We start from the raw sequence: 10,703 nt of genomic DNA, 5'->3' as shown, positions 1-10,703 counted from the left end.
TCAATCAGGCTGGGAGGGGAGCAGTTAGGGGGTGATCAGGCTAGCAGACAGAAGTGGTTAGGGGCAATCAGGCAGGTAGGCAGGCAAGTGGTTAGGAGCTGGTGGTCCTGGGTTGTGAGAGGGATGTACGACTGCTGATTCAGGCCTGATACCAGGGATCATTCCTGAACCAGCAGTTGGACATCCCCTGAGGGGTCCCAGATTGGAGGGGGTGCAGGCTGGGCTGAGAGACACCCTCACCCCCATGCATAAATTTCATGCACCAGGCCACTAGTCCTATCTAATAATAGAGTAATATGCAAATTAGGCATCACTCTGCAACAAAAATGGCGGCCCCCATACCCACAAGATGGCGGCGCCCAGTCCCCTCAGCCCTGCTGCTGGAGTGTCTGGCCTGTCCCACCAGCAAACAGAGCACTGAGAGCAGGGCATGGTTGCTTCCTTAGTGCTGTGGCAGCGGGAAGCCGCCAGGCCCTGCACATATGGAGCCGGCGGAGGAGCAGGGCCTGGAGTCTTCCCGTTGGTCACCGCGGCGATTGGGAAGACGCCAGGCCCTTTGCACATGGAGCCAGTGGAGGAGCAGGGCATGGCGTCTTCCCAATGGTTGCTGAGGTGGGAAGACTCCAGTGCCAGCAGAGCAGAGCATGGCGGCTTCCTGATCTCGGCAGCAGGGAAGCCGCCAGGCCCTGCAAAGCCGGGCATGGTGGCTTCCTTAGTGGGGCAGTGGCAAGGGAAGTCCCAAGACATGGCAGACAGAGCCCAGACAACAGGGCTTGGGGGTTTCCTTAGTGGGCAGTGGTGGTAGGAACACCCCTAAGCCCTGCAGACAGAGCCTGGACAACAGGGCATGGGGGCTTCCTTAGTGTGTCCGTGTCTGGGAAGCCCCCAGGCCCGGCAGACAGAGCACACTGCAGGGCCTTGGGGCTTCCTTCACATGGCACACGGCGGCAGCAGGCAGAGAGTGACAGCAGGGCATGGGGGCTTCATCTTCATGGCTGCAGGGAAACCTCCAGGCCCCGCAGAGAGCAGAGAACCATGGGAGTGGGCCTAAGCCATCAGTAGGATATCCTCTGAAAGCTCCTGGATTGTAGAGGGTGCAGGCTGGGCTGAGGGGACCCCCGTGCACGAATTTTGTGCACCGGGCCTCTAGTCTAATCTAATAATAGACAAATATGCAAATTGACCATACCTCCGACACACCCAGAAGCCACGCCCACAAGCCACGCCCACCATCCAATCAGAGCGAGTATGCAAATTAACCCAAACCAAGATGGCTACAGCCACAGAGAGCAAGGTTCCCTAGGTAACAGAGGAAGCCAAGCTTTCTGGCAGCCATTGCAGGCCTAAGCCTCCACTCAAGCTACAAAGTTTCAATTATAGAAGGTAAACAAATTCAAACAAATGGCGGCAGAATGGAGCTTGAGAGAGCAGGCCAGGGTTGCCGCCAGCAACAGGGGTAGCAAAGCTTTCCGCACACCCTGGCCGGGCCCACCCGCTTAAGGCAACAAAGTTTCAATTATAACCCCAACACAAATGGATTCGGGCCTCGGAGGGAGCCCCAGGCTTGGCTCTGCTCCAGGCTACAAAGTTTCAGTTGTAGAAGGAAAATAAATTCCAGATACCAGGGTCTCCGCTTGCATCCCAGGGGGCGTGGCCCACCTGCAAACCACCACAGGCCCCTCGCTCAGGCCGCCCCATGCCCCAAGGGAACCCCACCCTGATCAGGGACACCCTTCAGGGCAAACCAGCTGGCCCCCACCCCTGTACCAGGCCTCTATCCTATCTAATAAAAGAGAACTATGCAGATTGATCATCACTGCAACACACAATATAGCTGCCCCCATGTGGTCAAAGATCCTGCCCCCATGTGGACACAAGATGGCCACCACAAGATGGCCAGCAGGAGAGGGCAGTTGGGAGGCACCTGGCCTGCAAGGGAGGGCAGTTGGGAGGCACCCTGCCTGCAAGGGAGGGCAGTTGAGAGGGACCAGGCTTGCAAGGGAGGGCAGTTGAGAGGGATCAGGCCTGCAAGGAAGGGCAGTTGGAGGTGATCAACCCTGCAGGAGAGGGCAGTTAGGGGTGACCAGGCCAGCAGAGGAGGGAAGTTGGGGGCAAACAGGCTGGCATGGGAGTGATTAGGGGGTGATCAGGCTGGCAGGCAGAAGCAGTTAGGGACAATCAGGAAGGCAGGCAGGCAAGCAGTTGGGAGCCAGCAGTCCTGGATTATGAGAGGGATGTCCGACTGCCCGTTTAGGCCCGATCCCAGGGATCGGGCCTAAACGGGCAGTCGGACATCCTTTGAGGGGTCCAAGATTGGAGAGAGTACAGGCTGGGCTGAGGGACAACCCCCCTCCATGCACGAATTTCGTGCACTGGGCCTCTAGTTTTACTATAAAAATGGAGATAGTCTGAAAGTATAAGGAGGGGCAAAAAAACGTAGTATGAAAAAGCTCTTGCAACTATATTAGAAATAAACTATGTAGATTTGAAAACATTGAGAATTAAAAATTTCATAGGGACTCAAGATAAACACCATATGTATCGACCTACTAAAAAAGCATTAACATAGGCAAGCAAAAATTGACACAACTAAAGGAAAAGTAAATACATTAATAACCCTTAGCTAGAAATTTTTAATAAATAGTAATGGTTGTATGTTGGCTACAGTGAAAATGTGGGCCATGACATAGGATCCCCGTGTTCTCACAAGCTTTTTTTTCAGGAACATAAGGCCATAGGAGAGACCCTGGAGTACCCTGAGAAAGCTTCTTCTGAGGTGTAGGTCATCAGCATCCACTGCTAAAGCTCTGTCTAGACCCCTCTCCTCTCACTTCCTACAGAAAAACAAAAACAAACTGCTTTAATCTGTAGGGCAAAGTTCAAAAGAACAGGAGCCTGAAGACTCTCTTAGAAACCCAATGCATCTGGAAGAAAATAGGCCCTCAAATCCAGGACTCCATCCCCACTCCCACCATAGGCCTTTTATGGGAAGATATAGTGAAACTAAAACTCAAAATAAATACTAGATCTATTTTTTAAAGATCTTTAATGTAGAAAGTATTACATATGTCCCCCTTTTTACTCCATTGACTACTCCTAGCCTGCCCTTAACCCCCACCCATCACAGGCCTTTGCCACCCTATTGTCTGTGTCCATGGTTTATGCATATATGCATGTAAGTTCTTTTGTTGATCTCTTCCCATCCACCCATCCACCCCAACCTTCCCTTTGAGATTCCTCAAGTCAGTTCCACGCTTCCATATCTGTGGATCTATTTTATTCATCAGTTTATTTTTGTTAATTAGATTCCACATATGAGTAAGATCATGTGATACTTACCTTTCTCTGACTGGCTTATTTTGCTTAGCATAATACTCTCCAGGTCCCTCCATGCTGTCTCAAAGGGTAAGAGATCCTTCTTTTTTACTGTTGCATAGTATTCCATGGTGTAAATGTACCACAATTTTTTAATCTACTCATCTACTGATGGGCACTTGGGCTGTTTCCACATCTTAGCTCTTGTAAATTGTGCTACTATGAACATATGGGTGCTTATATTCTTTCTGGTTGGTGCTTTGAATTTCTTAGGATATATTCCTAGAAGTGGGATCATTGGGTCAAATGGCAGTTTCATATTTATTTTTTTTAGGAAACTTGAGTGTTTTCCATAATGGTTGCACAAGCCTGCATTCCCACCAATAGTGTACTAGAATTCCCTCTTCTCTATATCCTCACTAGTCATTTGTTGAGTTGTTGATGGTAGCCTTTCTGACAGATGAGAGGTGGTACCTCATTGTCATTTTAATCTGCATCTTTCTGATGATTACTGACTTTGAGCATCTTTTCATATGTCTCTCGGCCATCTGTATGTCCCCTTGGGAAAAGTGTCTATTTAGATCTTTTGCCCATTTTTTTATTGGGTTATTTGTCTTTCTTTTATTAAATTGTATGAGTTCTTTATATATTTTGGATATTAACCCTTTATCAGACATATCATTAGCAAATAGGGTCTCCCATACAGTGGACTCTCTTTTCATCTTGTTGATGGTTTCTTTTGCTATGCAGAAGCTTTTATTTTGATGTAGTTCTGTTTATTTATTTTCTCCTTAGTTTCCCTTGCCCTAGGAGATGTATCTGCAAACATATTGCTATTAGAGATATCTTAGATTTTTTTGCCTATAATTTCTTCTAGGATTTTTATGGTTTCATGACTTACATTTAAGTTTTTATCCATATTTAGTTTATCCTTTTGTATGGTATAAAGAATAAAATATAGATACTAGATCTACATTTTAAAATGTTTGCACTGCAAATACATTGTTAAGAGACTAAAAAGGAAAGCCATAGACTCATAAAAATATATTTTCAAATAACATCTCTGATAAAAGAATTGCATTCAGAATACATAAAGATCTCCCACATCTCTCAGTAAGGGAATATGTATAATTTTGAGTGAAGAAAACTAGTCCCAGACTAAATAAAGTCTGACATCATTCTATAAAATAAGAACACTGTCAGTTCTAAGTAATGTATTGTTTCTGCATATACAGGTACATGTGACAATACATATAACAAAGCAGTAGAATGATTAACATAAAAAGTTGACAGGTATAGTGAGAACATAGATACATGTCTAGTTATTGTTTTGAGTGATGGCTTCATGGTTGATCACAATATTTTAAAATAAATATGAAAATAAGTCAAATATAATAGGAATATGTAAACCAATAATGCTAAGTATATCATTGCTATAGCATGAATGTTTGTGTTTCCTCAAATTTCACATATTGGAATCCTTATACCCAATTTGATGATATTAGGGAGGTGTGTGGAGCATTTGAGAGATAATTAGGTGATGAGGATAGAGACCTCATGAATAAAAGTAGTGCTCTTATAAAAGAGACCCTAGCCCTTTCCACCAAGTGAAGATCTTTTAAAAAGATGCCAACTACAGAGCAGACCCTCATCAAACACTGAATCTGCTAGCATAAGAATCTGGGATTTCCAATTCACCAGAAAAGTGAGAAATAAATTTCTGTTTTTTATAATCACCTAGTCAGTGGTATTTTGTTTTAGCAGACCAAACAGACTAAGACACATATTAGAAAATAAGTTTAAAATAATAGACCTTAAATAAGGATGAGTAAATAAATTGCAATATAATTAAAAAACACAGAATACCATTTTGCCATTAAAAAGAAACAAATGTTTATGTAGCAACATGAATGATTCTCACCAATACAATATTAGGTGGAAAAAAAAAAGTCCTAGAAGAACATATACTGTAGTATGGAAGTGTACTATAATTATGATGCTACATATTTTAAGTTTAAAACAAATAATATACTATTATGGATATATATTCTGAATACATGAAAAGAGAAAATGGTGTCAATAATCTTTTTGAAGCTAATGAAAGTGGTTATACATTTTGGAGCTGAAAATACAAAAGAGAGTAATAGAATTGAGATGTGTATAGAAGACTCGATTTCACTGATAAAATACTTTATTTCTTAAATTGGGCAGTGTGTATGTACACATGTTACATTTTTAATAGATAATAATTCATTGTTAGTTGAAAGAGTACTTTCCTGAAATATGTAAGCATACATATGAGAGAGAACAGAGAAGAACAGAGACAGAAAGAGAAGGTATTGAAAGTAGATATGCATAATTCTATTTAAACTATTAGAATTATTATACACACTTAAAATTAATATCAAGAAATGAAAATTTTAAGACATAAATGAGATAGAAGGTTACATATAGTTGGATTAATTATTAATGTAACTAAGGTTTATAATATATTTCATTTTTCTTTAATATTCATAATAAATTTTTGTGTTAGGTATTTTAATTCCCATTTTACAGATGCAGAATTTGAATTCAGCAAAATTAAGCAATGTTCTTCTGGTGTGCAGTTCCTTCATTTTCATGTTATTATTATCAGGTATGATGAATCTATCTATTGTATTGACTGTGGACACATTGATTTCATGACTGTGGAAATATAGAAGTTGATTTCAACCAAGAGTAAATGAATGAAGAGATAGATCAAGACAAATCTTAGGGTTTGCCAGTAAGATTTTGGTGGCTTTTTAAGAGAGCAATTTTATGTGAAAGTGGGGCTAAATCATCCTGGGAAAAATAAAGCAACAGGTAAATATCACCAGTTTATTTTTGTTTCCTAAAATGTAGCCTTGTTTTGCAATTTTCCCCTTTCCAAGGTCTTATGCACAGATGAACACCGTTAAATAAAATATTATTTTATCTCTCCACAAGACATTGAACTTACTTAACTTTGGAAAAAAATAAAACCACTGATTATAATGTTTCCAAGATATATGTCTTTGTAGCTGTTTTTTAAAAAAGTTCTCTTCTAGAAAAATGGATGACTCTCTGATAGACACTGTTTAGATACCACTTTAAAGAAAGTATTTGTTCCTTATTAACTGGAAATTTTGCTTTTTTCACTGCCTATAGCAGAAGAAAAAAAAAATTCCCAGGAGCTAAAATACAGCTACAGCTGGAGCTAACTTGCTTTCATTCATCATTGTCACTTCGTGAATTAGGAGTCAGCAGACCATTTCTCTCACTTTACTTCAGTAACTTTTCAGAATGAGGTAAGGTTCATAATGCTCATATATGATAGCTATTTCCTCTAAACTATTAGTTAGAAAGCAATCAGTTTTGATCTGTGTCACTCTATAAATTATTGAGCTTTTCAAATGGAAACTAAATTCTTATTGGTATTTATGTATAAATAGGTGCATGCATGTTAATAGGACACACAGCAATGCCATTTGCCAAACACTTTAATTAAAGAGGCATTTTTATTGGGTGCATTTTAATTTCTTTAAAACTTTAAAGATCTCTTTTTTTCTCTCATTCAAATAATCATATTCTAAACAAGTACCTTTTAGGGATTTAAATAAAAGGTTCATACTTTCGATATTCTAAACTTTTATTAATACACTTTAATGGCAATAGATGAAATGATTATATGTCTACCGAACTGCCAATAGGATAATTAGTAACATCATTATAGAGGGGAATTTTTTTTTCTTAAAATGGATTGTATTGCATCAATTTATTCTCTTTAAAGAGTTACAACCATTAACCTTCAGGATGACCATTACCCTTTAATTGGCATTCTCACACTGCCCAATGTATCATTAACCTTTGTAGACTGTGTCATTTAAAGTGGCAATCATAATATTCAGTAATTATAATACTATAACAAGTTGGGGTGATCCTTTTAACCCCACCCCTAAATCCAGTAATTAGCCATGTGCTCATTTCAAAAGATAAAATGAAGCTTTGTTGCAAGCAAATATTTTTCACCTGTTTAGCCTATAACAAATACAGTTATACATCATATACTTTAGGAAGTTAAAAAACACAATCATATTTTAACCTCTGACAAAATTTCTCTGTGTAAGAGAAATAGCAAAATTGAAGGTTCCTATAAAACGTACTTTGACAACATGCAAACATTTAAAATTTTTAATTATAAAATTTATTATTAGAATGTGAGTTAATATAAGTAGATTTTCTACATTATTCACCATATAAAAGTCACTTTTTCCAATGTTAACAGGTGAAATCAGCAGACAAAATTGTTCAAAAATCTGTGGCAGCAAAAAAATACATAGATATGTGGATACACACAGTAGGATTTTAAATTTGGAAAATAGTTCATTATAACCCATGCAAACTGATAGTTATAATATAGGAAAGTATAAATTTGCAAACATTTTCAATACCATGAGGTACAGAACTTACTAATATTTTGGCAAATTAATTTTCACACACAATTTAACAAAGGGATTCACAAGCCCAGTTTTGAATTAGCCCAGTGTTAAATGTTCTGTATAATGATCATCATTTGGCATAAATATATAAAGTGTTTAATATAAATATTACATAAATATAAATATTTTATCAGGTTTTATAAAATATAACAAATTTGGGTTTTATAAAACATAACATTGGTTTAATATAATGGTTTGCTCTCTGACCTAAGTTATAAATGCAGAACAAGTGGAACATTCTCTAAAAGAGTAAGTTACTATGAGTTATATACTATTGAAGGATACTTTGTAAAGCAACTTATAGTTCAAAGGCCTCCCAGCTCTAGTCACCCTTGTAGAAATCATATATCTTTATGAAAAAGTAAAACCTTGAGCCAACATCACTGATTTCAATCTGTAATAAACTTTTCCATTTTTGCAGATTTCTCTAATAATCCTAATATATAAAAACCCTGGGTCCATCACGACTAGAGGCTTGACCAATTGGAGGTCAGTCCTGCAGTCAGTGCTGGGTTGCCTTGGCGACCCATCACTGACTGCTAGGCTGTAGGCCTGGTGACCTAACACTGACTGCTGAGGGGGCTGCAAATCAGGCATAGAGAGAGGCCTGAAGAAAGAAGCAGGGTCTGATCTGTAGCCTGTGTGGCAGCTGTTGGTCAGTACTTGCCTCTCTTTCTCTCCAGGCTAGGCCAGCAGCCATGCCTCCATTTCTCTCCAGGCCTCCACTGGGGCTGCTGATCAGCCCCACCTTTCTAATCAGGCCCCGTTGATAGGCCCAGAGATGATGACTCGAAGAGAAACTGAGCAATCAGAACCAAATCTGGGTGAACTGTGAGGAGCCAATGGCTGCCTAGGAGGCGGAGCTTTTGATGCTGACTGGCATAGAAACCAACCAATCATAACCAAATTGGCTGGCAGAGGAGGGAAGTTGGTGACGAGATCAGGCCATCAGGGGAGAGCAGGTAGGGGTGATCAGGCAGGCAGGCAGAGTCAATTAGGGGCAATCAGGCAAGCGGGCAGAAAGGTTAGAGGTGATCAGGCAGGCAGGCAGAGGCAGTTAGGAGTGACCAGTCAGGCAGGCATGTGAGCAGTTAGGAGCCAGCAGTCCCAGATTGTGAGAGAGATGTCCGATTGGAGAGGGTGCAGGCTGGGCTGAGGGAACCCACCCCCTTTGTACATGAATTTCATGCACCGGGCCACTCGTTAGAAATAGGAGAGATTTCTCTCTCTGTTAGAGTATTTCCAAACTAATATAACTTGGCCCCACCTTCCTTTCTTCAAATAGTGAATGAACTGATCATAATTCCATCCAAGAGTAGTTTTATTTTATTACATGATACATATCATTAAAAACAAAAGTACTGGGAGACTGAATTCCAAAAAATACTTTTCTACTTTGGCCGGTGATCAGTGGTGAAAAAGTCAACACAGGCACTGAAGCATTGTGGATTTGATTCCTGGTCAAGGGCATATACATGGATTACAGTTTCAATTCACATGTGGGAGGCAACCAATTAATCTCCTCTCTCTCTCTCTCTCTCTCTCTCTCTCTCTCTCTCTCTCTCTCTCCCTTTCTTGCCTCCCTTCCTTCCAATCTCTCTAAAAATCAATGGAAAAAATATCTTTGGGAGAGGATTAAAAATATATTTTAAATACTTCTCTGCTTATTTAACAGAGAGAATCTATAATAATAAAAATGTAATATGCTAATTCGACCGGACGACCTTCCAGATGAAGCTGGAGCTGCAAGAGAAGCCCAGGTCCTAGGTTCCTGCCAGGGGCCAGAGGGAAGCCCAGGTCCTGGGTGCCAGAGGGAAGCCAGTGCCAGCAGCCAAGGGAAGGAAGGCCTATTCTTGCACGAATTTCATGCATCGGGCCTCTAGTATATGTCATAAAATCAATATATTGAAAAAATTGTTTTAAAAAAGCTATGAAACTTAAGCATTAGGAAGTAAAGCACTAGGATACTTGTTGCTCCAAATTACAAATGCAATAACCTATTTGGGATAAAGTACATACAGATGTAAAATTATAGAAATTTTTGGCAGACAGCTATCTTAGAGATAACTGTATTTTTCTGATAAATTAAACATGAGGAAAATGAGATAAAAAAAATCCTCAAGACTAGTCCAAATTTTTTATATATAGTATACATTGATGTCTTCATGGAACACACATAGTAAACATAGTTTTAATTAAAGTCTAAACAAGATTTTTCTAAGTAGAGGAGTAGGATGACTTATTTTGCATTCTTATAGAGATAAAGTTAGTAGTTAAACTATAGAGGAAAGAGAAAATGACATTAGAATTTATATATATCTTACATAATAATAGACAAACATGTAAATTGACTGTACCTCCACTATGCCACAGGCCAATCAGGAGTGACATGCAAATTAACCCAAAAAAGATGGCGGTTAATTTGCATACACAGGTACTGAGTGATAGGGGGTTGGGACGCTTGTGTTGTCACCATGCCGACGATACAGGTGTTCTGCCCCACCCCTGGTCTCTCAGGGCCTCTGGGGAGCATGGGAAGGTGGGGCTGGAGTAGAAAGAGGAGACTCTGGGACCTGAGCAGAAAGGGGCTGGGCTGGAGTGGAAAGGCGGTGCTGGCAGCCAGGAAAAGGAAAGCCCATTCTAGCACAAAGTTTGAAGACCAACAATTACAAGCATTATTGGATGAAGATGAGTGTCAAACTGAATAACTTGCAGAAAGATTAAACTTTGCCCAGCAAACAATTTCCGTTCACTTACAAGCAATGGGAAAGATTTTAAAGGAAGGAAAATGGGTGCCACCTCACATGAACGAAAGACAAATGGAAAACTGAAAAGTCATCAGTAAAATGTTGCTTCAACAGCACAAAAGAAAGTATTTTTTTGCATTGA

General features: G+C 40.1%; 1 long non-coding RNA gene across 1 annotated transcript in view; it reads right to left on the bottom strand.

Moving 5' to 3' along the window:
• Positions 1-2,706: 2,706 nt before the first annotated feature.
• Positions 2,707-10,703, bottom strand: part of LOC129150044 (uncharacterized) — an 89,462-nt gene continuing 81,465 nt past the window's right edge. Inside the window, exon 4 of the long non-coding RNA XR_008556818.1 lies at positions 2,707-2,834. This is a non-coding gene — a long non-coding RNA (uncharacterized LOC129150044). The remainder of the gene's footprint in view (positions 2,835-10,703) is intronic.

This window comes from Eptesicus fuscus, chromosome 8 (genome assembly GCF_027574615.1).
Source record: "Eptesicus fuscus isolate TK198812 chromosome 8, DD_ASM_mEF_20220401, whole genome shotgun sequence".
NCBI classification, from domain to species: Eukaryota; Metazoa; Chordata; class Mammalia; order Chiroptera; family Vespertilionidae; genus Eptesicus; species Eptesicus fuscus.
This window is presented reverse-complemented; position numbering and strand designations above follow the sequence as displayed.